This window comes from Pholcus phalangioides, unplaced genomic scaffold (genome assembly GCF_987345545.1).
Source record: "Pholcus phalangioides strain wild (caught in Gottingen) unplaced genomic scaffold, Ppha-v1.0 ptg000017l_1, whole genome shotgun sequence".
NCBI lineage: Eukaryota > Metazoa > Arthropoda > Arachnida > Araneae > Pholcidae > Pholcus > Pholcus phalangioides.
Window position 1 is genome coordinate 61298368 of NW_028301610.1, and position 25915 is coordinate 61324282.

The 25915-nt window shown below is 39.7% G+C and overlaps 26 non-coding genes across 26 annotated transcripts; all 26 read right to left on the minus strand.

Annotated features, from left to right (window-relative positions):
* Window positions 1-839: 839 nt before the first annotated feature.
* TRNAM-CAU (transfer RNA methionine (anticodon CAU)) lies at window positions 840-928 on the minus strand. Its single transcript is given in 2 exon segments — window positions 840-875; window positions 892-928. It is a non-coding gene; the product is annotated as a tRNA-Met (tRNA).
* A 379-nt stretch (window positions 929-1307) lies between these two features.
* TRNAM-CAU (transfer RNA methionine (anticodon CAU)) lies at window positions 1308-1396 on the minus strand. The gene is given in 2 exon segments: window positions 1308-1343; window positions 1360-1396. It is a non-coding gene; the product is annotated as a tRNA-Met (tRNA).
* Window positions 1397-1776: 380 nt separating this feature from the next.
* On the minus strand, window positions 1777-1865 carry TRNAM-CAU (transfer RNA methionine (anticodon CAU)). The gene is given in 2 exon segments: window positions 1777-1812; window positions 1829-1865. It is a non-coding gene; the product is annotated as a tRNA-Met (tRNA).
* Window positions 1866-2244: 379 nt separating this feature from the next.
* TRNAM-CAU (transfer RNA methionine (anticodon CAU)) lies at window positions 2245-2333 on the minus strand. The gene is given in 2 exon segments: window positions 2245-2280; window positions 2297-2333. It is a non-coding gene; the product is annotated as a tRNA-Met (tRNA).
* A 380-nt stretch (window positions 2334-2713) lies between these two features.
* Window positions 2714-2802, minus strand: TRNAM-CAU (transfer RNA methionine (anticodon CAU)). Its single transcript is given in 2 exon segments — window positions 2714-2749; window positions 2766-2802. It is a non-coding gene; the product is annotated as a tRNA-Met (tRNA).
* A 379-nt stretch (window positions 2803-3181) lies between these two features.
* TRNAM-CAU (transfer RNA methionine (anticodon CAU)) lies at window positions 3182-3270 on the minus strand. Its single transcript is given in 2 exon segments — window positions 3182-3217; window positions 3234-3270. It is a non-coding gene; the product is annotated as a tRNA-Met (tRNA).
* Window positions 3271-3650: 380 nt separating this feature from the next.
* Window positions 3651-3739, minus strand: TRNAM-CAU (transfer RNA methionine (anticodon CAU)). Its single transcript is given in 2 exon segments — window positions 3651-3686; window positions 3703-3739. It is a non-coding gene; the product is annotated as a tRNA-Met (tRNA).
* A 1318-nt stretch (window positions 3740-5057) lies between these two features.
* Window positions 5058-5146, minus strand: TRNAM-CAU (transfer RNA methionine (anticodon CAU)). The gene is given in 2 exon segments: window positions 5058-5093; window positions 5110-5146. It is a non-coding gene; the product is annotated as a tRNA-Met (tRNA).
* Window positions 5147-5526: 380 nt separating this feature from the next.
* TRNAM-CAU (transfer RNA methionine (anticodon CAU)) lies at window positions 5527-5615 on the minus strand. Its single transcript is given in 2 exon segments — window positions 5527-5562; window positions 5579-5615. It is a non-coding gene; the product is annotated as a tRNA-Met (tRNA).
* An 849-nt stretch (window positions 5616-6464) lies between these two features.
* TRNAM-CAU (transfer RNA methionine (anticodon CAU)) lies at window positions 6465-6553 on the minus strand. The gene is given in 2 exon segments: window positions 6465-6500; window positions 6517-6553. It is a non-coding gene; the product is annotated as a tRNA-Met (tRNA).
* An 849-nt stretch (window positions 6554-7402) lies between these two features.
* On the minus strand, window positions 7403-7491 carry TRNAM-CAU (transfer RNA methionine (anticodon CAU)). Its single transcript is given in 2 exon segments — window positions 7403-7438; window positions 7455-7491. It is a non-coding gene; the product is annotated as a tRNA-Met (tRNA).
* Window positions 7492-9746: 2255 nt separating this feature from the next.
* On the minus strand, window positions 9747-9835 carry TRNAM-CAU (transfer RNA methionine (anticodon CAU)). The gene is given in 2 exon segments: window positions 9747-9782; window positions 9799-9835. It is a non-coding gene; the product is annotated as a tRNA-Met (tRNA).
* Window positions 9836-10215: 380 nt separating this feature from the next.
* TRNAM-CAU (transfer RNA methionine (anticodon CAU)) lies at window positions 10216-10304 on the minus strand. The gene is given in 2 exon segments: window positions 10216-10251; window positions 10268-10304. It is a non-coding gene; the product is annotated as a tRNA-Met (tRNA).
* Window positions 10305-11622: 1318 nt separating this feature from the next.
* TRNAM-CAU (transfer RNA methionine (anticodon CAU)) lies at window positions 11623-11711 on the minus strand. The gene is given in 2 exon segments: window positions 11623-11658; window positions 11675-11711. It is a non-coding gene; the product is annotated as a tRNA-Met (tRNA).
* Window positions 11712-12559: 848 nt separating this feature from the next.
* TRNAM-CAU (transfer RNA methionine (anticodon CAU)) lies at window positions 12560-12648 on the minus strand. The gene is given in 2 exon segments: window positions 12560-12595; window positions 12612-12648. It is a non-coding gene; the product is annotated as a tRNA-Met (tRNA).
* Window positions 12649-13497: 849 nt separating this feature from the next.
* On the minus strand, window positions 13498-13586 carry TRNAM-CAU (transfer RNA methionine (anticodon CAU)). Its single transcript is given in 2 exon segments — window positions 13498-13533; window positions 13550-13586. It is a non-coding gene; the product is annotated as a tRNA-Met (tRNA).
* An 849-nt stretch (window positions 13587-14435) lies between these two features.
* On the minus strand, window positions 14436-14524 carry TRNAM-CAU (transfer RNA methionine (anticodon CAU)). Its single transcript is given in 2 exon segments — window positions 14436-14471; window positions 14488-14524. It is a non-coding gene; the product is annotated as a tRNA-Met (tRNA).
* A 2255-nt stretch (window positions 14525-16779) lies between these two features.
* On the minus strand, window positions 16780-16868 carry TRNAM-CAU (transfer RNA methionine (anticodon CAU)). Its single transcript is given in 2 exon segments — window positions 16780-16815; window positions 16832-16868. It is a non-coding gene; the product is annotated as a tRNA-Met (tRNA).
* A 380-nt stretch (window positions 16869-17248) lies between these two features.
* On the minus strand, window positions 17249-17337 carry TRNAM-CAU (transfer RNA methionine (anticodon CAU)). Its single transcript is given in 2 exon segments — window positions 17249-17284; window positions 17301-17337. It is a non-coding gene; the product is annotated as a tRNA-Met (tRNA).
* Window positions 17338-18186: 849 nt separating this feature from the next.
* Window positions 18187-18275, minus strand: TRNAM-CAU (transfer RNA methionine (anticodon CAU)). The gene is given in 2 exon segments: window positions 18187-18222; window positions 18239-18275. It is a non-coding gene; the product is annotated as a tRNA-Met (tRNA).
* Window positions 18276-19592: 1317 nt separating this feature from the next.
* Window positions 19593-19681, minus strand: TRNAM-CAU (transfer RNA methionine (anticodon CAU)). The gene is given in 2 exon segments: window positions 19593-19628; window positions 19645-19681. It is a non-coding gene; the product is annotated as a tRNA-Met (tRNA).
* Window positions 19682-20999: 1318 nt separating this feature from the next.
* Window positions 21000-21088, minus strand: TRNAM-CAU (transfer RNA methionine (anticodon CAU)). The gene is given in 2 exon segments: window positions 21000-21035; window positions 21052-21088. It is a non-coding gene; the product is annotated as a tRNA-Met (tRNA).
* An 848-nt stretch (window positions 21089-21936) lies between these two features.
* TRNAM-CAU (transfer RNA methionine (anticodon CAU)) lies at window positions 21937-22025 on the minus strand. Its single transcript is given in 2 exon segments — window positions 21937-21972; window positions 21989-22025. It is a non-coding gene; the product is annotated as a tRNA-Met (tRNA).
* Window positions 22026-22873: 848 nt separating this feature from the next.
* Window positions 22874-22962, minus strand: TRNAM-CAU (transfer RNA methionine (anticodon CAU)). The gene is given in 2 exon segments: window positions 22874-22909; window positions 22926-22962. It is a non-coding gene; the product is annotated as a tRNA-Met (tRNA).
* An 849-nt stretch (window positions 22963-23811) lies between these two features.
* TRNAM-CAU (transfer RNA methionine (anticodon CAU)) lies at window positions 23812-23900 on the minus strand. The gene is given in 2 exon segments: window positions 23812-23847; window positions 23864-23900. It is a non-coding gene; the product is annotated as a tRNA-Met (tRNA).
* Window positions 23901-25217: 1317 nt separating this feature from the next.
* Window positions 25218-25306, minus strand: TRNAM-CAU (transfer RNA methionine (anticodon CAU)). Its single transcript is given in 2 exon segments — window positions 25218-25253; window positions 25270-25306. It is a non-coding gene; the product is annotated as a tRNA-Met (tRNA).
* Between the last annotated feature and the right edge of the window lie 609 nt (window positions 25307-25915).

The window sequence follows — 25915 nt, forward strand, 5'->3', positions numbered from 1 at the left end:
ACCAATTTCCTCATGTGTGTTCGCGTATGCATTCACTGTACACGAAACTCGTCGTGTTAATGATACCAATGAAACACTTTTGAAAGGACACATTCATTTCAGAAATGTATAGAAAAGAAGAAAATTGAGAGAGTGCCGCAGACTCGAGAACTGAACTCAGGACTTTCAAATTAATCTGTATTGATAGATGAAGATAATGACGCGCTGTGTCAATGGCCCTTAGGAAGATGCGTAGAAATATATTTCAGCATGTTGCGTGATTATGTATGCATTCGTTGTATATAGAAAACACCTCGTGTTGACCATTAGGCGACACAAACACTTGAAAAAACACATTGATTTCAGAAATATATAAGAAAAGTAAGAAACTGTGCCCCAGCTGAGGATCGAACTCAGGACCTTCATATTACTCTGTTCAGAGATTATGAGACTGACGCGTCGTCAACAGCGCTACTGAGGCTTGATCGGAACCAATTTCCCCATGTGTGTTCACGTATGCATTCACTGTACACGAAACTCCTCGTGTTTATGATAAGAATGAAACACTTTGGAAAGGACACATTCATTTCAGAAATGTATAGAAAAGAAGAAAATTGAGAGAGAGCCGCAGATACAAGAACTGAACTCAGGACTTTCAGATTAATCTGTATTGATAGATGAAGATAATGACGCGCTTTGTCAATGGCCCTTAGGAAGATGTTAGAAATATATTTCAGCATGTTGCGTGATTATGTATGAATTCGTTGTATATAGAAAACACCTCGTGTTGACCATTAGGCGACACAAACACTTGAAAAAACACATTGATTTCAGAAATATATAAGAAAAGTTAGAATCTGTGCCCCAGCTGAGGATCGAACTCAGGACCTTCAGATTACTGTGTTCAGAGATTATGAGACTGACGCGCTGCCAACTGCGCTACTTAGGCTTGATCGAAACCAATTTCCTCATGTCTGTTCGCGTATGCATTCACTGTACACGAAACTCCTCGTGTTAATGATACCAATGAAACACATTTGAAAGGACACATTCATTTCAGAAATTTATAGAAAAGAAGAAAATTGAGAGAGAGCCGCAGACTCGAGAACTGAACTCAGGACTTTCAGATTAATCTGTATTGATAGATGAAGATAATGACGCGCTGTGTCAATGGCCCTTAGGAAGATGCTAGAAATATATTTCAGCATGTTGCGTGATTATGTATGAATTCGTTGTATATAGAAAACACCTCGTGTTGACCATTAGGCGACACAAACACTTGAAAAAACACATTGATTTCAGAAATATATAAGAAAAGTTAGAAACTGTGCCCCAGCTGAGGATCGAACTCAGGACCTTCAGATTACTCTGTTCAGAGATTATGAGACTGACGCGCTGCCAACTGCGCTACTGAGGCTTGATCAAAACCAATTTCCTCATGTCTGTTCGCGTATGCATTCACTGTACACGAAACTCCTCGTCTTAATGATACCAATGAAAGACATTTGAAAGGACACATTCATTTCAGAAATGTATAGAAAAGAAGAAAATTGAGAGAGAGCCGCAGACTCGAGAACTGAACTCAGGACTTTCAGATTAATCTGTATTGATAGATGAAGATAATGACGCGCTGCGTCAATGGCCCTTAGGAAGATGCATGGAAATATATTTCAGCATGTTGCGTGATTATGTATGCATTCGTTGTATATAGAAAACACCTCGTGTTGACCATTAGGCGACACTAACACTTGAAAAAACACATTGATTTCAGAAATATATAAGAAAAGTTAGAAACTGTGCCCCAGCTGAGGATCGAACTCAGGACCTTCAGATTACTCTGTTCAGAGATTATGAGACTGGCGCGCTGCCAACTGCGCTACTGAGGCTTGATTAAAACCAATTTCCTCATGTGTGTTCGCGTATGCATTCACTGTACACGAAACTCGTCGTGTTAATGATACGAATGAAACACTTTTGAAAGGACACATTCATTTCAGAAATGTATAGAAAAGAAGAAAATATTGAGAGAACCGCAGACTCGAGAACTGAACTCAGGACTTTCAGATTAATCTGTATTGATAGATGAAGATAATGACGCGCTGTGTCAATGGCCCTTAGGAAGATGCTAGAAATATATTTCAGCATGTTGCGTGATTATGTATGAATTCGTTGTATATAGAAAACACCTCGTGTTGACCATTAGGCGACACAAACACTTGAAAAAACACATTGATTTCAGAAATATATAAGAAAAGTTAGAAACTGTGCCCCAGCTGAGGATCGAACTCAGGACCTTCAGATTACTCTGTTCAGAGATTATGAGACTGACGCGCTGCCAACTGCGCTACTGAGGCTTGATCAAAACCAATTTCCTCATGTCTGTTCGCGTATGCATTCACTGTACACGAAACTCCTCGTGTTAATGATACCAATGAAACACATTTGAAAGGACACATTCATTTCAGAAATGTATAGAAAAGAAGAAAATTGAGAGAGAGCCGCAGACTCGAGAACTGAACTCAGGACTTTCAGATTAATCTGTATTGATAGATGAAGATAATGACGCGCTGCGTCAATGGCCCTTAGGAAGATGCATGGAAATATATTTCAGCATGTTGCGTGATTATGTATGCATTCGTTGTATATAGAAAACACCTCGTGTTGACCATTAGGCGACACTAACACTTGAAAAAACACATTGATTTCAGAAATATATAAGAAAAGTTAGAAACTGTGCCCCAGCTGAGGATCGAACTCAGGACCTTCAGATTACTCTGTTCAGAGATTATGAGACTGACGCGCTGCCAACTGCGCTACTGAGGCTTGATCAAAACCAATTTCCTCATGTCTGTTCGCGTATGCATTCACTGTACACGAAACTCGTCGTGTTAATGATACGAATGAAACACTTTTGAAAGGACACATTCATTTCAGAAATGTATAGAAAAGAAGAAAATATTGAGAGAACCGCAGACTCGAGAACTGAACTCAGGACTTTCAGATTAATCTGTATTGATAGATGAAGATAATGACGCGCTGTGTCAATGGCCCTTAGGAAGATGCTAGAAATATATTTCAGCATGTTGCGTGATTATGTATGAATTCGTTGTATATAGAAAACACCTCGTGTTGACCATTAGGCGACACAAACACTTGAAAAAACACATTGATTTCAGAAATATATAAGAAAAGTTAGAAACTGTGCCCCAGCTGAGGATCGAACTCAGGACCTTCAGATTACTCTGTTCAGAGATTATGAGACTGACGCGCTGCCAACTGCGCTACTGAGGCTTGATCAAAACCAATTTCCTCATGTCTGTTCGCGTATGCATTCACTGTACACGAAACTCGTCGTGTTAATGATACCAATGAAACACATTTGAAAGGACACATTCATTTCAGAAATGTATAGAAAAGAAGAAAATTGAGAGAGAGCCGCAGACTCGAGAACTGAACTCAGGACTTTCAGATTAATCTGTATTGATAGATGAAGATAATGACGCGCTGCGTCAATGGCCCTTAGGAAGATGCATGGAAATATATTTCAGCATGTTGCGTGATTATGTATGCATTCGTTGTATATAGAAAACACCTCGTGTTGACCATTAGGCGACACTAACACTTGAAAAAACACATTGATTTCAGAAATATATAAGAAAAGTTAGAAACTGTGCCCCAGCTGAGGATCGAACTCAGGACCTTCAGATTACTCTGTTCAGAGATTATGAGACTGACGCGCTGCCAACTGCGCTACTGAGGCTTGATCGAAACCAATTTCCTCATGTGTGTTCGCGTATGCATTCACTGTACACGAAACTCCTCGTGTTAATGATACCAATGAAACACATTTGAAAGGACACATTCATTTCAGAAATGTATAGAAAAGAAGAAAATTGAGAGAGAGCCGCAGACTCGAGAACTGAACTCAGGACTTTCAGATTAATCTGTATTGATAGATGAAGATAATGACGCGCTGCGTCAATGGCCCTCAGGAAGATGCATGGAAATATATTTCAGCATGTTGCGTGATTATGTATGCATTCGTTGTATATAGAAAACACCTCGTGTTGACCATTAGGCGACACAAACACTTGAAAAAACACATTGATTTCAGAAATATATAAGAAAAGTTAGAAACTGTGCCCCAGCTCAGGATCGAACTCAGGACCTACAGATTACTCTGTTCAGAGATTATGAGACTGACGCGCTGCCAACTGCGCTACTGAGGCTTGATCGAAACCAATTTCCTCATGTGTGTTCGCGTATGCATTCACTGTACACGAAACTCCTCGTGTTAATGATACCAATGGAACACTTTTGAAAGGACACATTCATTTCAGAAATGTATAGAAAAGAAGAAAATTGAGAGAGAGCCGCATACTCGAGAACTGAACTCAGGACTTTCAGATTAATCTGTATTGATAGATGAAGATAATGACGCGCTGTGTCAATGGCCCTTAGGAAGATGCGTAGAAATATATTTCAGCATGTTGCGTGATTATGTATGCATTCGTTGTATATAGAAAACACCTCGTGTTGACCATTAGGCGACACAAACACTTGAAAAAACACATTGATTTCAGAAATATATAAGAAAAGTAAGAAACTGTGCCTCAGCTGAGGATTGAACTCAGGACCTTCATATTACTCTGTTCAAAGATTATGAGACTGACGCGCTGCCAACTGCGCTGCTGAGGCTTGATCGAAACTAATTTCCTCACGTGTGTTCGCGTATGCATTCACTGTACACGAAACTCCTCGTGTTAATGATACCAATGAAACAATTTTGAAAGGACACATTCATTAAAGAAATGTATAGAAAAGAAGAAAATTGAGAGAGAGCCGCAGATACAAGAACTGAACTCAGGACTTTCAGATTAATCTGTATTGATAGATGAAGATAATGACGCGCTGTGTCAATGGCCCTTAGGAAGATGCGTAGAAATATATTTCAGCATGTTGCGTGATTATGTATGCATTCGTTGTATATAGAAAACACCTCGTGTTGACCATTAGGCGACACAAACACTTGAAAAAACACATTGATTTCAGAAATATATAAGAAAAGTTAGAAACTGTGCCCCAGCTGAGGATCGAACTCAGGACCTTCAGATTACTCTGTTCAGAGATTATGAGACTGACGCGCTGCCAACTGCGCTACTGAGGCTTGATCGAAACCAATTTCCTCATGTGTGTTCGCGTATGCATTCACTGTACACGAAACTCGTCGTGTTAATGATACGAATGAAACACTTTTGAAAGGACACATTCATTTCAGAAATGTATAGAAAAGAAGAAAATTGAGAGAGAGCCGCAGACTCGAGAACTGAACTCAGGACTTTCAGATTAATCTGTATTGATAGATGAAGATAATGACGCGCTGTGTCAATGGCCCTTAGGAAGATGCGTAGAAATATATTTCAGCATGTTGCGTGATTATGTATGCATTCGTTGTATATAGAAAACACCTCGTGTTGACCTTTACGCGACACAAACACTTGAAAAAACACATTGATTTCAGAAATATATAAGAAAAGTTAGAAACTGTGCCCCAGCTGAGGATCGAACTCAGGACCTTCAGATTACTCTGTTCAGAGATTATGCGACTGACGCGCTGCCAACTGCGCTACTGAGGCTTGATCGAAACCAATTTCCTCATCTGTGTTCGCGTATGCATTCACTGTACACGAAACTCCTCGTGTTAATGATACCAATGAAACACTTTTGAAAGGACACATTCATTTCAGAAATGTATAGAAAAGAAGAAAATTGAGAGAGAGCCGCAGACTCGAGAACTGAACTGAGGACTTTCAGATTAATCTGTATTGATAGATGAAGATAATGACGCGCAGTGTCAATGGCCCTTAGGAAGATGCGTAGAAATATATTTCAGCATGTTGCGTGATTATGTATGCATTCGTTGTATATAGAAAACACCTCGTGTTGACCATTAGGCGACACAGACACTTGAAAAAACATATTGATTTCAGAAATATATAAGAAAAGTAAGAAACTACGCCCCAGCTGAGGATCGAACTCAGGACCTTCATATTACTCTGTTCAGAGATTATGAGACTGACGCGCTGCCAACAGCGCTACTGAGGCTTGATTAAAACCAATTTCCTCATGTGTGTTCGCGAATGCATTCACTGTACACGAAACTCGTCGTGTTAATGATACGAATGAAACACTTTTGAAAGGAGACATTCATTTTAGAAATGTATAGAAAAGAAGAAAATTGAGAGAGAGCCGCAGACTCGAGAACTAAACTCAGGACTTTCACATTAATCTGTATTGATAGATGAAGATAATGACGCGCTGTGTCAATGGCCCTTAGGAAGATGCGTAGAAATATATTTCAGCATGTTGCGTGATTATGTATGCATTCGTTGTATATAAAAAACACCTCCTGTTGACCATTAGGCGACACAAACACTTGAAAAAACACATTGATTTCAGAAATATATAAGAAAAGTTAGAAACTGTGCCCCAGCTGAGGATCGAACTCAGGACCTTCAGATTACTCTGTTCAGAGATTATGCGACTGACGCGCTGCCAACTGCGCTACTGAGGCTTGATCGAAACCAATTTCCTCATTTGTGTTCGCGTATGCATTCACTGTACACGAAACTCGTCGTGTTAATGATACGAATGAAACACTTTTGAAAGGACACATTCATTTCAGAAATGTATAGAAAAGAAGAAAATTGAGAGAGAGCCGCAGACTCGAGAACTGAACTCAGGACTTTCAGATTAATCTGTATTGATAGATGAAGATAATGACGCGCTGTGTCAATGGCCCTTAGGAAGATGCGTAGAAATATATTTCAGCATGTTGCGTGATTATGTATGCATTCGTTGTATATAGAAAACACCTCGTGTTGACCATTACGCGACACAAACACTTGAAAAAACACATTGATTTCAGAAATATATAAGAAAAGTTAGAAACTGTGCCCCAGCTGAGGATCGATCTCAGGACCTTCAGATTACTCTGTTCAGAGATTATACGACTGACGCGCGGCCAACTGCGCTACTGAGGCTTGATCGAAACCAATTTCCTCATCTGTGTTCGCGTATGCATTCACTGTACACGAAACTCGTCGTGTTAATGATACGAATGAAACACTTTTGAAAGGACACATTCATTTCAGAAATGTATAGAAAAGAAGAAAATTGAGAGAGAGCCGCAGACTCGAGAACTGAACTCAGGACTTTCAGATTAATCTGTATTGATAGATGAAGATAATGACGCGCTGTGTCAATGGCCCTTAGGAAGATGCGTAGAAATATATTTCAGCATGTTGCGTGATTATGTATGCATTCGTTGTATATAGAAAACACCTCGTGTTGACCATTACGCGACACAAACACTTGAAAAAACACATTGATTTCAGAAATATATAAGAAAAGTTAGAAACTGTGCCCCAGCTGAGGATCGAACTCAGGACCTTCAGATTACTCTGTTCAGAGATTATGCGACTGACGCGCTGCCAACTGCGCTACTGAGGCTTGATCGAAACCAATTTCCTCATCTGTGTTCGCGTATGCATTCACTGTACACGAAACTCCTCGTGTTAATGATACCAATGAAACACTTTTGAAAGGACACATTCATTTCAGAAATGTATAGAAAAGAAGAAAATTGAGAGAGAGCCGCAGACTCGAGAACTGAACTGAGGACTTTCAGATTAATCTGTATTGATAGATGAAGATAATGACGCGCAGTGTCAATGGCCCTTAGGAAGATGCGTAGAAATATATTTCAGCATGTTGCGTGATTATGTATGCATTCGTTGTATATAGAAAACACCTCGTGTTGACCATTAGGCGACACAGACACTTGAAAAAACATATTGATTTCAGAAATATATAAGAAAAGTAAGAAACTATGCCCCAGCTGAGGATCGAACTCAGGACCTTCATATTACTCTGTTCAGAGATTATGAGACTGACGCGCTGCCAACAGCGCTACTGAGGCTTGATTAAAACCAATTTCCTCATGTGTGTTCGCGAATGCATTCACTGTACACGAAACTCGTCGTGTTAATGATACGAATGAAACACTTTTGAAAGGAGACATTCATTTTAGAAATGTATAGAAAAGAAGAAAATTGAGAGAGAGCCGCAGACTCGAGAACTAAACTCAGGACTTTCACATTAATCTGTATTGATAGATGAAGATAATGACGCGCTGTGTCAATGGCCCTTAGGAAGATGCGTAGAAATATATTTCAGCATGTTGCGTGATTATGTATGCATTCGTTGTATATAGAAAACACCTACTGTTGACCATTAGGCGACACAAACACTTGAAAAAACACATTGATTTCAGAAATATATAAGAAAAGTAAGAAACTGTGCCCCAGCTGAGGATCGAACTCAGGACCTTCAGATTACTCTGTTCAGATATTATGAGACTGACGCGCTGCCAACAGCGATACTGAGCCTTGATTAAAACCAATTTCCTCATGTGTGTTCGCGAATGCATTCACTGTACACGAAACTCGTCGTGTTAATGATACGAATGAAACACTTTTGAAAGGACACATTCATTTCAGAAATGTATAGAAAAGAAGAAAATTGAGAGAGAGCCGCAGACTCGAGAACTAAACTCAGGACTTTCACATTAATCTGTATTGATAGATGAAGATAATGACGCGCTGTGTCAATGGCCCTTAGGAAGATGCGTAGAAATATATTTCAGCATGTTGCGTGATTATGTATGCATTCGTTGTATATAGAAAACACCTCGTGTTGACCATTAGGCGACACAAACACTTGAAAAAACACATTGATTTCAGAAATATATAAGAAAAGTAAGAAACTGCGCCCCAGCTCAGGATCGAACTCAGGACCTTCATATTACTCTGTTCAGAGATTATGAAACCGACGCGTTGCCAACTGCGTTACTGAGGCTTGATCAAAAGCAATTTCGTCATGTGTGTTCGCGTATGCATTCACTGTACACGAAACTCCTCGTGTTTATGATACGAATGAAACACTTTTGAAAGGACACATTCATTTCAGAAATGTATAGAAAAGAAGAAAATTGAGAGAGAGCCGCAGATACAAGAACTGAACTCAGGACTTTCAGATTAATCTGTATTGATAGATGAAGATAATGACGCGCTTTGTCAATGGCCCTTAGGAAGATGCTAGAAATATATTTCAGCATGTTGCGTGATTATGTATGAATTCGTTGTATATAGAAAACACCTCGTGTTGACCATTAGGCGACACAAACACTTGAAAAAACACATTGATTTCAGAAATATACAAGAAAAGTTAGAAACTGTGCCCCAGCTTAGGATCGAACTCAGGACCTTCAGATTACTCTGTTCAGAGATTATGAGACTGACGCGCTGCCAACTGCGCTACTGAGGCTTGATCGAAACCAATTTCCTCATGTGTGTTCGCGTATGCATTCACTGTACACGAAACTCGTCGTGTTAATGATACGAATGAAACACTTTTGAAAGGACACATTCATTTCAGAAATGTATAGAAAAGAAGAAAATTGAGAGAGAGCCGCAGACTCGAGAACTGAACTCAGGACTTTCAGATTAATCTGTATTGATAGATGAAGATAATGACGCGCTGTGTCAATGGCCCTTAGGAAGATGCGTAGAAATATATTTCAGCATGTTGCGTGATTATGTATGAATTCGTTGTATATAGAAAACACCTCGTGTTGACCATTAGGTGACACAAACACTTGAAAAAACACATTGATTTCAGAAATATATAAGAAAAGTTAGAAACTGTGCCCCAGCTGAGGATCGAACTCAGGACCTTCAGATTACTCTGTTCAGAGATTATGAGACTGACGCGCTGCCAACTGCGCTACTGAGGCTTGATCGAAACCAATTTCCTCATGTGTGTTCGCGTATGCATTCACTGTACACGAAACTCCTCGTGTTAATGATACCAATGAAACACTTTTGAAAGGACACATTCATTTCAGAAATGTATAGAAAAGAAGAAAATTGAGAGAGAGCCGCAGACTCGAGAACTGAACTCAGGACTTTCAGATTAATCTGTATTGATAGATGAAGATAATGACGCGCTGTGTCAATGGCCCTTAGGAAGATGCGTAGAAATATATTTCAGCATGTTGCGTGATTATGTATGCATTCGTTGTATATAGAAAACACCTCGTGTTGACCATTACGCGACACAAACACTTGAAAAAACACATTGATTTCAGAAATATATAAGAAAAGTTAGAAACTGTGCCCCAGCTGAGGATCGAACTCAGGACCTTCAGATTACTCTGTTCAGAGATTATGAGACTGACGCGCTGCCAACTGCGCTACTGAGGCTTGATCGAAACCAATTTCCTCATGTGTGTTCGCGTATGCATTCACTGTACACGAAACTCCTCGTGTTAATGATACCAATGAAACACTTTTGAAAGGACACATTCATTTCAGAAATGTATAGAAAAGAAGAAAATTGAGAGAGAGCCGCAGACTCGAGAACTGAACTGAGGACTTTCAGATTAATCTGTATTGATAGATGAAGATAATGACGCGCTGTGTCAATGGCCCTTAGGAAGATGCGTAGAAATATATTTCAGCATGTTGCGTGATTATGTATGCATTCGTTGTATATAGAAAACACCTCGTGTTGACCATTAGGCGACACAGACACTTGAAAAAACATATTGATTTCAGAAATATATAAGAAAAGTAAGAAACTGTGCCCCAGCTGAGGATCGAACTCAGGACCTTCATATTACTCTGTTCAGAGATTATGAGACTGACGCGCTGCCAACAGCGCTACTGAGGCTTGATTAAAACCAATTTCCTCATGTGTGTTCGCGAATGCATTCACTGTACACGAAACTCGTCGTGTTAATGATACGAATGAAACACTTTTGAAAGGACACATTCATTTCAGAAATGTATAGAAAAGAAGAAAATATTGAGAGAACCGCAGACTCGAGAACTGAACACAAGACTTTCATATTAATCTGTATTGATAGATGAAGATAATGACGCGCTGTGTCAATGGACCTTAGGAAGATGCGTAGAAATATATTTCAGCATGTTGCGTGATTATGTATGAATTCGTTGTATATAGAAAACAGCTCGTGTTGACCATTAGGCGACACAAACACTTGAAAAAACACATTGATTTCAGAAATATATAAGAAAAGTAAGAAACTGTGCCCCAGCTGAGGATCGAACTCAGGACCTTCAGATTACTCTGTTCAGATATTATGAGACTGACGCGCTGCCAACAGCGCTACTGAGGCTTGATTAAAACCAATTTCCTCATGTGTGTTCGCGAATGCATTCACTGTACACGAAACTCGTCGTGTTAATGATACCAATGGAACACTTTTGAAAGGACACATTCATTTCAGAATTGTATAGAAAAGAAGAAAATTGAGAGAGAGCCGCAGACTCGAGAACTGAACTCAGGACTTTCAGATTAATCTGTATTGATAGATGAAGATAATGACGCGCTGTGTCAATGGCCCTTAGGAAGATGCGTAGAAATATATTTCAGCATGTTGCGTGATTATGTATGCATTCGTTGTATATAGAAAACACCTCGTGTTGACCATTACGCGACACAAACACTTGAAAAAACACATTGATTTCAGAAATATATAAGAAAAGTTAGAAACTGTGCCCCAGCTGAGGATCGAACTCAGGACCTTCAGATTACTCTGTTCAGAGATTATGAGACTGACGCGCTGCCAACTGCGCTTCTGAGGCTTGATCGAAACCAATTTCCTCATGTGTGTTCGCGTATGCATTCACTGTACACGAAACTCCTCGTGTTAATGATACCAATGAAACACTTTTGAAAGGACACATTCATTTCAGAAATGTATAGAAAAGAAGAAAATTGAGAGAGAGCCGCAGACTCGAGAACTGAACTGAGGACTTTCAGATTAATCTGTATTGATAGATGAAGATAATGACGCGCTGTGTCAATGGCCCTTAGGAAGATGCGTAGAAATATATTTCAGCATGTTGCGTGATTATGTATGCATTCGTTGTATATAGAAAACACCTCGTGTTTACCATTAGGCGACACAAACACTTGAAAAAACACATTGATTTCAGAAATATATGAGAAAAGTTAGAAACTGTGCCCCAGCTGAGGATCGAACTCAGGACCTTCAGATTACTCTGTTCAGAGATTATGAGACTGACGCGCTGCCAACAGCGCTACTGAGGCTTGATCGGAACCAATTTCCCCATGTGTGTTCACGTATGCATTCACTGTACACGAAACTCCTCGTGTTTATGATACGAATGAAACACTTTTGAAAGGACACATTCATTTCAGAAATGTATAGAAAAGAAGAAAATTGAGAGAGAGCCGCAGATACAAGAACTGAACTCAGGACTTTCAGATTAATCTGTATTGATAGATGAAGATAATGACGCGCTTTGTCAATGGCGCTTAGGAAGATGCTAGAAATATATTTCAGCATGTTGCGTGATTATGTATGCATTCGTTGTATATAGAAAACACCTCGTGTTTACCATTAGGCGACACAAACACTTGAAAAAACACATTGATTTCAGAAATATATAAGAAAAGTTAGAAACTGTGCCCCAGCTGAGGATCGAACTCAGGACCTTCAGATTACTCTGTTCAGAGATTATGCGACTGACGCGCTGCCAACTGCGCTACTGAGGCTTGATCGAAACCAATTTCCTCATCTGTGTTCGCGTATGCATTCACTGTACACGAAACTCCTCGTGTTAATGATACCAATGAAACACTTTTGAAAGGACACATTCATTTCAGAAATGTATAGAAAAGAAGAAAATTGAGAGAGAGCCGCAGACTCGAGAACTGAACTGAGGACTTTCAGATTAATCTGTATTGATAGATGAAGATAATGACGCGCAGTGTCAATGGCCCTTAGGAAGATGCGTAGAAATATATTTCAGCATGTTGCGTGATTATGTATGCATTCGTTGTATATAGAAAACACCTCGTGTTGACCATTAGGCGACACAGACACTTGAAAAAACATATTGATTTCAGAAATATATAAGAAAAGTAAGAAACTACGCCCCAGCTGAGGATCGAACTCAGGACCTTCATATTACTCTGTTCAGAGATTATGAGACTGACGCGCTGCCAACAGCGCTACTGAGGCTTGATTAAAACCAATTTCCTCATGTGTGTTCGCGAATGCATTCACTGTACACGAAACTCGTCGTGTTAATGATACGAATGAAACACTTTTGAAAGGAGACATTCATTTTAGAAATGTATAGAAAAGAAGAAAATTGAGAGAGAGCCGCAGACTCGAGAACTAAACTCAGGACTTTCACATTAATCTGTATTGATAGATGAAGATAATGACGCGCTGTGTCAATGGCCCTTAGGAAGATGCGTAGAAATATATTTCAGCATGTTGCGTGATTATGTATGCATTCGTTGTATATAAAAAACACCTCCTGTTGACCATTAGGCGACACAAACACTTGAAAAAACACATTGATTTCAGAAATATATAAGAAAAGTTAGAAACTGTGCCCCAGCTGAGGATCGAACTCAGGACCTTCAGATTACTCTGTTCAGAGATTATGCGACTGACGCGCTGCCAACTGCGCTACTGAGGCTTGATCGAAACCAATTTCCTCATTTGTGTTCGCGTATGCATTCACTGTACACGAAACTCGTCGTGTTAATGATACGAATGAAACACTTTTGAAAGGACACATTCATTTCAGAAATGTATAGAAAAGAAGAAAATTGAGAGAGAGCCGCAGACTCGAGAACTGAACTCAGGACTTTCAGATTAATCTGTATTGATAGATGAAGATAATGACGCGCTGTGTCAATGGCCCTTAGGAAGATGCGTAGAAATATATTTCAGCATGTTGCGTGATTATGTATGCATTCGTTGTATATAGAAAACACCTCGTGTTGACCATTACGCGACACAAACACTTGAAAAAACACATTGATTTCAGAAATATATAAGAAAAGTTAGAAACTGTGCCCCAGCTGAGGATCGATCTCAGGACCTTCAGATTACTCTGTTCAGAGATTATACGACTGACGCGCGGCCAACTGCGCTACTGAGGCTTGATCGAAACCAATTTCCTCATCTGTGTTCGCGTATGCATTCACTGTACACGAAACTCGTCGTGTTAATGATACGAATGAAACACTTTTGAAAGGACACATTCATTTCAGAAATGTATAGAAAAGAAGAAAATTGAGAGAGAGCCGCAGACTCGAGAACTGAACTCAGGACTTTCAGATTAATCTGTATTGATAGATGAAGATAATGACGCGCTGTGTCAATGGCCCTTAGGAAGATGCGTAGAAATATATTTCAGCATGTTGCGTGATTATGTATGCATTCGTTGTATATAGAAAACACCTCGTGTTGACCATTACGCGACACAAACACTTGAAAAAACACATTGATTTCAGAAATATATAAGAAAAGTTAGAAACTGTGCCCCAGCTGAGGATCGAACTCAGGACCTTCAGATTACTCTGTTCAGAGATTATGCGACTGACGCGCTGCCAACTGCGCTACTGAGGCTTGATCGAAACCAATTTCCTCATCTGTGTTCGCGTATGCATTCACTGTACACGAAACTCCTCGTGTTAATGATACCAATGAAACACTTTTGAAAGGACACATTCATTTCAGAAATGTATAGAAAAGAAGAAAATTGAGAGAGAGCCGCAGACTCGAGAACTGAACTGAGGACTTTCAGATTAATCTGTATTGATAGATGAAGATAATGACGCGCAGTGTCAATGGCCCTTAGGAAGATGCGTAGAAATATATTTCAGCATGTTGCGTGATTATGTATGCATTCGTTGTATATAGAAAACACCTCGTGTTGACCATTAGGCGACACAGACACTTGAAAAAACATATTGATTTCAGAAATATATAAGAAAAGTAAGAAACTATGCCCCAGCTGAGGATCGAACTCAGGACCTTCATATTACTCTGTTCAGAGATTATGAGACTGACGCGCTGCCAACAGCGCTACTGAGGCTTGATTAAAACCAATTTCCTCATGTGTGTTCGCGAATGCATTCACTGTACACGAAACTCGTCGTGTTAATGATACGAATGAAACACTTTTGAAAGGAGACATTCATTTTAGAAATGTATAGAAAAGAAGAAAATTGAGAGAGAGCCGCAGACTCGAGAACTAAACTCAGGACTTTCACATTAATCTGTATTGATAGATGAAGATAATGACGCGCTGTGTCAATGGCCCTTAGGAAGATGCGTAGAAATATATTTCAGCATGTTGCGTGATTATGTATGCATTCGTTGTATATAGAAAACACCTCCTGTTGACCATTAGGCGACACAAACACTTGAAAAAACACATTGATTTCAGAAATATATAAGAAAAGTAAGAAACTGTGCCCCAGCTGAGGATCGAACTCAGGACCTTCAGATTACTCTGTTCAGATATTATGAGACTGACGCGCTGCCAACAGCGATACTGAGCCTTGATTAAAACCAATTTCCTCATGTGTGTTCGCGAATGCATTCACTGTACACGAAACTCGTCGTGTTAATGATACGAATGAAACACTTTTGAAAGGACACATTCATTTCAGAAATGTATAGAAAAGAAGAAAATTGAGAGAGAGCCGCAGACTCGAGAACTAAACTCAGGACTTTCACATTAATCTGTATTGATAGATGAAGATAATGACGCGCTGTGTCAATGGCCCTTAGGAAGATGCGTAGAAATATATTTCAGCATGTTGCGTGATTATGTATGCATTCGTTGTATATAGAAAACACCTCGTGTTGACCATTAGGCGACACAAACACTTGAAAAAACACATTGATTTCAGAAATATATAAGAAAAGTAAGAAACTGCGCCCCAGCTCAGGATCGAACTCAGGACCTTCATATTACTCTGTTCAGAGATTATGAAACCGACGCGTTGCCAACTGCGTTACTGAGGCTTGATCAAAAGCAATTTCGTCATGTGTGTTCGCGTATGCATTCACTGTACACGAAACTCCTCGTGTTTATGATACGAATGAAACACTTTTGAAAGGACACATTCATTTCAGAAATGTATAGAAAAGAAGAAAATTGAGAGAGAGCCGCAGATACAAGAACTGAACTCAGGACTTTCAGATTAATCTGTATTGATAGATGAAGATAATGACGCGCTTTGTCAATGGCCCTTAGGAAGATGCTAGAAATATATTTCAGCATGTTGCGTGATTATGTATGAATTCGTTGTATATAGAAAACACCTCGTGTTGACCATTAGGCGACACAAACACTTGAAAAAACACATTGATTTCAGAAATATACAAGAAAAGTTAGAAACTGTGCCCCAGCTTAGGATCGAACTCAGGACCTTCAGATTACTCTGTTCAGAGATTATGAGACTGACGCGCTGCCAACTGCGCTACTGAGGCTTGATCGAAACCAATTTCCTCATGTGTGTTCGCGTATGCATTCACTGTACACGAAACTCGTCGTGTTAATGATACGAATGAAACACTTTTGAAAGGACACATTCATTTCAGAAATGTATAGAAAAGAAGAAAATTGAGAGAGAGCCGCAGACTCGAGAACTGAACTCAGGACTTTCAGATTAATCTGTATTGATAGATGAAGATAATGACGCGCTGTGTCAATGGCCCTTAGGAAGATGCGTAGAAATATATTTCAGCATGTTGCGTGATTATGTATGAATTCGTTGTATATAGAAAACACCTCGTGTTGACCATTAGGTGACACAAACACTTGAAAAAACACATTGATTTCAGAAATATATAAGAAAAGTTAGAAACTGTGCCCCAGCTGAGGATCGAACTCAGGACCTTCAGATTACTCTGTTCAGAGATTATGAGACTGACGCGCTGCCAACTGCGCTACTGAGGCTTGATCGAAACCAATTTCCTCATGTGTGTTCGCGTATGCATTCACTGTACACGAAACTCCTCGTGTTAATGATACCAATGAAACACTTTTGAAAGGACACATTCATTTCAGAAATGTATAGAAAAGAAGAAAATTGAGAGAGAGCCGCAGACTCGAGAACTGAACTCAGGACTTTCAGATTAATCTGTATTGATAGATGAAGATAATGACGCGCTGTGTCAATGGCCCTTAGGAAGATGCGTAGAAATATATTTCAGCATGTTGCGTGATTATGTATGCATTCGTTGTATATAGAAAACACCTCGTGTTGACCATTACGCGACACAAACACTTGAAAAAACACATTGATTTCAGAAATATATAAGAAAAGTTAGAAACTGTGCCCCAGCTGAGGATCGAACTCAGGACCTTCAGATTACTCTGTTCAGAGATTATGAGACTGACGCGCTGCCAACTGCGCTACTGAGGCTTGATCGAAACCAATTTCCTCATGTGTGTTCGCGTATGCATTCACTGTACACGAAACTCCTCGTGTTAATGATACCAATGAAACACTTTTGAAAGGACACATTCATTTCAGAAATGTATAGAAAAGAAGAAAATTGAGAGAGAGCCGCAGACTCGAGAACTGAACTGAGGACTTTCAGATTAATCTGTATTGATAGATGAAGATAATGACGCGCTGTGTCAATGGCCCTTAGGAAGATGCGTCGAAATATATTTCAGCATGTTGCGTGATTATGTATGCATTCGTTGTATATAGAAAACACCTCGTGTTGACCATTAGGCGACACAGACACTTGAAAAAACATATTGATTTCAGAAATATATAAGAAAAGTAAGAAACTGTGCCCCAGCTGAGGATCGAACTCAGGACCTTCATATTACTCTGTTCAGAGATTATGAGACTGACGCGCTGCCAACAGCGCTACTGAGGCTTGATTAAAACCAATTTCCTCATGTGTGTTCGCGAATGCATTCACTGTACACGAAACTCGTCGTGTTAATGATACCAATGGAACACTTTTGAAAGGACACATTCATTTCAGAATTGTATAGAAAAGAAGAAAATTGAGAGAGAGCCGCAGACTCGAGAACTGAACTCAGGACTTTCAGATTAATCTGTATTGATAGATGAAGATAATGACGCGCTGTGTCAATGGCCCTTAGGAAGATGCGTAGAAATATATTTCAGCATGTTGCGTGATTATGTATGCATTCGTTGTATATAGAAAACACCTCGTGTTGACCATTACGCGACACAAACACTTGAAAAAACACATTGATTTCAGAAATATATAAGAAAAGTTAGAAACTGTGCCCCAGCTGAGGATCGAACTCAGGACCTTCAGATTACTCTGTTCAGAGATTATGAGACTGACGCGCTGCCAACTGCGCTTCTGAGGCTTGATCGAAACCAATTTCCTCATGTGTGTTCGCGTATGCATTCACTGTACACGAAACTCCTCGTGTTAATGATACCAATGAAACACTTTTGAAAGGACACATTCATTTCAGAAATGTATAGAAAAGAAGAAAATTGAGAGAGAGCCGCAGACTCGAGAACTGAACTGAGGACTTTCAGATTAATCTGTATTGATAGATGAAGATAATGACGCGCTGTGTCAATGGCCCTTAGGAAGATGCGTAGAAATATATTTCAGCATGTTGCGTGATTATGTATGCATTCGTTGTATATAGAAAACACCTCGTGTTTACCATTAGGCGACACAAACACTTGAAAAAACACATTGATTTCAGAAATATATGAGAAAAGTTAGAAACTGTGCCCCAGCTGAGGATCGAACTCAGGACCTTCAGATTACTCTGTTCAGAGATTATGAGACTGACGCGCTGCCAACAGCGCTACTGAGGCTTGATCGGAACCAATTTCCCCATGTGTGTTCACGTATGCATTCACTGTACACGAAACTCCTCGTGTTTATGATACGAATGAAACACTTTTGAAAGGACACATTCATTTCAGAAATGTATAGAAAAGAAGAAAATTGAGAGAGAGCCGCAGATACAAGAACTGAACTCAGGACTTTCAGATTAATCTGTATTGATAGATGAAGATAATGACGCGCTTTGTCAATGGCGCTTAGGAAGATGCTAGAAATATATTTCAGCATGTTGCGTGATTATGTATGCATTCGTTGTATATAGAAAACACCTCGTGTTTACCATTAGGCGACACAAACACTTGAAAAAACACATTGATTTCAGAAATATATAAGAAAAGTTAGAAACTGTGCCCCAGCTGAGGATCGAACTCAGGACCTTCAGATTACTCTGTTCAGAGATTATGCGACTGACGCGCTGCCAACAGCGCTACTGAGGCTTGATCGGAACCAATTTCCCCATGTGTGTTCACGTATGCATTCACTGTACACGAAACTCCTCGTGTTAATGATACGAATGAAACACTTTTGAAAGGACACATTCATTTCAGAAATGTATAGAAAAGAAGAAAATTGAGAGAGAGCCGCAGACTCGAGAACTGAACTCAGGACTTTCAGATTAATCTGTATTGATAGATGAAGATAATGACGCGCTGTGTCAATGGCCCTTAGGAAGATGCGTAGAAATATATTTCAGCATGTTGCGTGATTATGTATGCATTCGTTGTATATAGAAAACACCTCGTGTTGACCATTACGCGACACAAACACTTGAAAAAACACATTGATTTCAGAAATATATAAGAAAAGTTAGAAACTGTGCCCCAGCTGAGGATCGAACTCAGGACCTTCAGATTACTCTGTTCAGAGATTATGCGACTGACGCGCTGCCAACTGCGCTACTGAGGCTTGATCGAAACCAATTTCCTCATCTGTGTTCGCGTATGCATTCACTGTACACGAAACTCCTCGTGTTAATGATACCAATGAAACACTTTTGAAAGGACACATTCATTTCAGAAATGTATAGAAAAGAAGAAAATTGAGAGAGAGCCGCAGACTCGAGAACTGAACTGAGGACTTTCAGATTAATCTGTATTGATAGATGAAGATAATGACGCGCAGTGTCAATGGCCCTTAGGAAGATGCGTAGAAATATATTTCAGCATGTTGCGTGATTATGTATGCATTCGTTGTATATAGAAAACACCTCGTGTTGACCATTAGGCGACACAGACACTTGAAAAAACATATTGATTTCAGAAATATATAAGAAAAGTAAGAAACTATGCCCCAGCTGAGGATCGAACTCAGGACCTTCATATTACTCTGTTCAGAGATTATGAGACTGACGCGCTGCCAACAGCGCTACTGAGGCTTGATTAAAACCAATTTCCTCATGTGTGTTCGCGAATGCATTCACTGTACACGAAACTCGTCGTGTTAATGATACCAATGGAACACTTTTGAAAGGACACATTCATTTCAGAATTGTATAGAAAAGAAGAAAATTGAGAGAGAGCCGCAGACTCGAGAACTGAACTCAGGACTTTCAGATTAATCTGTATTGATAGATGAAGATAATGACGCGCTGTGTCAATGGCCCTTAGGAAGATGCGTAGAAATATATTTCAGCATGTTGCGTGATTATGTATGAATTCGTTGTATATAGAAAACAGCTCGTGTTGACCATTAGGCGACACAAACACTTGAAAAAACACATTGATTTCAGAAATATATAAGAAAAGTAAGAAACTGTGCCCCAGCTGAGGATCGAACTCAGGACCTTCAGATTACTCTGTTCAGATATTATGAGACTGACGCGCTGCCAACAGCGCTACTGAGGCTTGATTAAAACCAATTTCCTCATGTGTGTTCGCGAATGCATTCACTGTACACGAAACTCGTCGTGTTAATGATACCAATGGAACACTTTTGAAAGGACACATTCATTTCAGAATTGTATAGAAAAGAAGAAAATTGAGAGAGAGCCGCAGACTCGAGAACTGAACTCAGGACTTTCAGATTAATCTGTATTGATAGATGAAGATAATGACGCGCTGTGTCAATGGCCCTTAGGAAGATGCGTAGAAATATATTTCAGCATGTTGCGTGATTATGTATGCATTCGTTGTATATAGAAAACACCTCGTGTTGACCATTACGCGACACAAACACTTGAAAAAACACATTGATTTCAGAAATATATAAGAAAAGTTAGAAACTGTGCCCCAGCTGAGGATCGAACTCAGGACCTTCAGATTACTCTGTTCAGAGATTATGAGACTGACGCGCTGCCAACTGCGCTTCTGAGGCTTGATCGAAACCAATTTCCTCATGTGTGTTCGCGTATGCATTCACTGTACACGAAACTCCTCGTGTTAATGATACCAATGAAACACTTTTGAAAGGACACATTCATTTCAGAAATGTATAGAAAAGAAGAAAATTGAGAGAGAGCCGCAGACTCGAGAACTGAACTGAGGACTTTCAGATTAATCTGTATTGATAGATGAAGATAATGACGCGCTGTGTCAATGGCCCTTAGGAAGATGCGTAGAAATATATTTCAGCATGTTGCGTGATTATGTATGCATTCGTTGTATATAGAAAACACCTCGTGTTTACCATTAGGCGACACAAACACTTGAAAAAACACATTGATTTCAGAAATATATAAGAAAAGTTAGAAACTGTGCCCCAGCTGAGGATCGAACTCAGGACCTTCAGATTACTCTGTTCAGAGATTATGAGACTGACGCGCTGCCAACAGCGCTACTGAGGCTTGATCGGAACCAATTTCCCCATGTGTGTTCACGTATGCATTCACTGTACACGAAACTCCTCGTGTTTATGATACGAATGAAACACTTTTGAAAGGACACATTCATTTCAGAAGTGTATAGAAAAGAAGAAAATTGAGAGAGAGCCGCAGATACAAGAACTGAACTCAGGACTTTCAGATTAATCTGTATTGATAGATGAAGATAATGACGCGCTTTGTCAATGGCCCTTAGGAAGATGCTAGAAATATATTTCAGCATGTTGCGTGATTATGTATGCATTCGTTGTATATAGAAAACACCTCGTGTTTACCATTAGGCGACACAAACACTTGAAAAAACACATTGATTTCAGAAATATATAAGAAAAGTTAGAAACTGTGCCCCAGCTGAGGATCGAACTCAGGACCTTCAGATTACTCTGTTCAGAGATTATGCGACTGACGCGCTGCCAACTGCGCTACTGAGGCTTGATCGAAGCCAATTTCCTCATCTGTGTTCGCGTATGCATTCACTGTACACGAAACTCCTCGTGTTAATGATACCAATGAAACACTTTTGAAAGGACACATTCATTTCAGAAATGTATAGAAAAGAAGAAAATTGAGAGAGAGCCGCAGACTCGAGAACTGAACTGAGGACTTTCAGATTAATCTGTATTGATAGATGAAGATAATGACGCGCAGTGTCAATGGCCCTTAGGAAGATGCGTAGAAATATATTTCAGCATGTTGCGTGATTATGTATGCATTCGTTGTATATAGAAAACACCTCGTGTTTACCATTAGGCGACACAAACACTTGAAAAAACACATTGATTTCAGAAATATATAAGAAAAGTTAGAAACTGTGCCCCAGCTGAGGATCGAACTCAGGACCTTCAGATTACTCTGTTCAGAGATTATGAGACTGACGCGCTGCCAACAGCGCTACTGAGGCTTGATCGGAACCAATTTCCCCATGTGTGTTCACGTATGCATTCACTGTACACGAAACTCCTCGTGTTTATGATACGAATGAAACACTTTTGAAAGGACACATTCATTTCAGAAGTGTATAGAAAAGAAGAAAATTGAGAGAGAGCCGCAGATACAAGAACTGAACTCAGGACTTTCAGATTAATCTGTATTGATAGATGAAGATAATGACGCGCTTTGTCAATGGCCCTTAGGAAGATGCTAGAAATATATTTCAGCATGTTGCGTGATTATGTATGCATTCGTTGTATATAGAAAACACCTCGTGTTGACCATTAGGCGACACAGACACTTGAAAAAACATATTGATTTCAGAAATATATAAGAAAAGTAAGAAACTGTGTCCCAGCTGAGGATCGAACTCAGGACCTTCAGATTACTCTATTCAGAGATTATGAGACTGACGCGCTGCCAACTGCGCTACTGAGGCTTGTTTAAAACCAATTTCCTCATGTGTGTTCGCGTATGCATTCACTGTACACGAAACTCGTCGTGTTAATGATACGAATGAAACACTTTTGAAAGGAGACATTCATTTTAGAAATGTATAGAAAAGAAGAAAATTGAGAGAGAGCCGCAGACTCGAGAACTAAACTCGGGACTTTCACATTAATCTGTATTGATAGATGAAGATAATGACGCGCTGTGTCAATGGCCCTTAGGAAGATGCGTAGAAATATATTTCAGCATGTTGCGTGATTATGTATGCATTCGTTGTATATAGAAAACACCTCCTGTTGACCATTAGGCGACACAAACACTTGAAAAAACACATTGATTTCAGAAATATATAAGAAAAGTAAGAAACTGTGCCCCAGCTGAGGATCGAACTCAGGACCTTCAGATTACTCTGTTCAGAGATTATGCGACTGACGCGCTGCCAACAGCGCTACTGAGGCTTGATCGGAACCAATTTCCCCATGTGTGTTCACGTATGCATTCACTGTACACGAAACTCCTCGTGTTAATGATACGAATGAAACACTTTTGAAAGGACACATTCATTTCAGAAATGTATAGAAAAGAAGAAAATTGAGAGAGAGCCGCAGACTCGAGAACTGAACTCAGGACTTTCAGATTAATCTGTATTGATAGATGAAGATAATGACGCGCTGTGTCAATGGCCCTTAGGAAGATGCGTAGAAATATATTTCAGCATGTTGCGTGATTATGTATGCATTCGTTGTATATAGAAAACACCTCGTGTTGACCATTACGCGACACAAACACTTGAAAAAACACATTGATTTCAGAAATATATAAGAAAAGTTAGAAACTGTGCCCCAGCTGAGGATCGAACTCAGGACCTTCAGATTACTCTGTTCAGAGATTATGCGACTGACGCGCTGCCAACTGCGCTACTGAGGCTTGATCGAAACCAATTTCCTCATCTGTGTTCGCGTATGCATTCACTGTACACGAAACTCCTCGTGTTAATGATACCAATGAAACACTTTTGAAAGGACACATTCATTTCAGAAATGTATAGAAAAGAAGAAAATTGAGAGAGAGCCGCAGACTCGAGAACTGAACTGAGGACTTTCAGATTAATCTGTATTGATAGATGAAGATAATGACGCGCTGTGTCAATGGCCCTTAGGAAGATGCGTAGAAATATATTTCAGCATGTTGCGTGATTATGTATGCATTCGTTGTATATAGAAAACACCTCGTGTTTACCATTAGGCGACACAAACACTTGAAAAAACACATTGATTTCAGAAATATATGAGAAAAGTTAGAAACTGTGCCCCAGCTGAGGATCGAACTCAGGACCTTCAGATTACTCTGTTCAGAGATTATGAGACTGACGCGCTGCCAACAGCGCTACTGAGGCTTGATCGGAACCAATTTCCCCATGTGTGTTCACGTATGCATTCACTGTACACGAAACTCCTCGTGTTTATGATACGAATGAAACACTTTTGAAAGGACACATTCATTTCAGAAATGTATAGAAAAGAAGAAAATTGAGAGAGAGCCGCAGATACAAGAACTGAACTCAGGACTTTCAGATTAATCTGTATTGATAGATGAAGATAATGACGCGCTTTGTCAATGGCGCTTAGGAAGATGCTAGAAATATATTTCAGCATGTTGCGTGATTATGTATGCATTCGTTGTATATAGAAAACACCTCGTGTTTACCATTAGGCGACACAAACACTTGAAAAAACACATTGATTTCAGAAATATATAAGAAAAGTTAGAAACTGTGCCCCAGCTGAGGATCGAACTCAGGACCTTCAGATTACTCTGTTCAGAGATTATGCGACTGACGCGCTGCCAACAGCGCTACTGAGGCTTGATCGGAACCAATTTCCCCATGTGTGTTCACGTATGCATTCACTGTACACGAAACTCCTCGTGTTAATGATACGAATGAAACACTTTTGAAAGGACACATTCATTTCAGAAATGTATAGAAAAGAAGAAAATTGAGAGAGAGCCGCAGACTCGAGAACTGAACTCAGGACTTTCAGATTAATCTGTATTGATAGATGAAGATAATGACGCGCTGTGTCAATGGCCCTTAGGAAGATGCGTAGAAATATATTTCAGCATGTTGCGTGATTATGTATGCATTCGTTGTATATAGAAAACACCTCGTGTTGACCATTACGCGACACAAACACTTGAAAAAACACATTGATTTCAGAAATATATAAGAAAAGTTAGAAACTGTGCCCCAGCTGAGGATCGAACTCAGGACCTTCAGATTACTCTGTTCAGAGATTATGAGACTGACGCGCTGCCAACTGCGCTTCTGAGGCTTGATCGAAACCAATTTCCTCATGTGTGTTCGCGTATGCATTCACTGTACACGAAACTCCTCGTGTTAATGATACCAATGAAACACTTTTGAAAGGACACATTCATTTCAGAAATGTATAGAAAAGAAGAAAATTGAGAGAGAGCCGCAGACTCGAGAACTGAACTGAGGACTTTCAGATTAATCTGTATTGATAGATGAAGATAATGACGCGCTGTGTCAATGGCCCTTAGGAAGATGCGTAGAAATATATTTCAGCATGTTGCGTGATTATGTATGCATTCGTTGTATATAGAAAACACCTCGTGTTTACCATTAGGCGACACAAACACTTGAAAAAACACATTGATTTCAGAAATATATAAGAAAAGTTAGAAACTGTGCCCCAGCTGAGGATCGAACTCAGGACCTTCAGATTACTCTGTTCAGAGATTATGAGACTGACGCGCTGCCAACAGCGCTACTGAGGCTTGATCGGAACCAATTTCCCCATGTGTGTTCACGTATGCATTCACTGTACACGAAACTCCTCGTGTTTATGATACGAATGAAACACTTTTGAAAGGACACATTCATTTCAGAAATGTATAGAAAAGAAGAAAATTGAGAG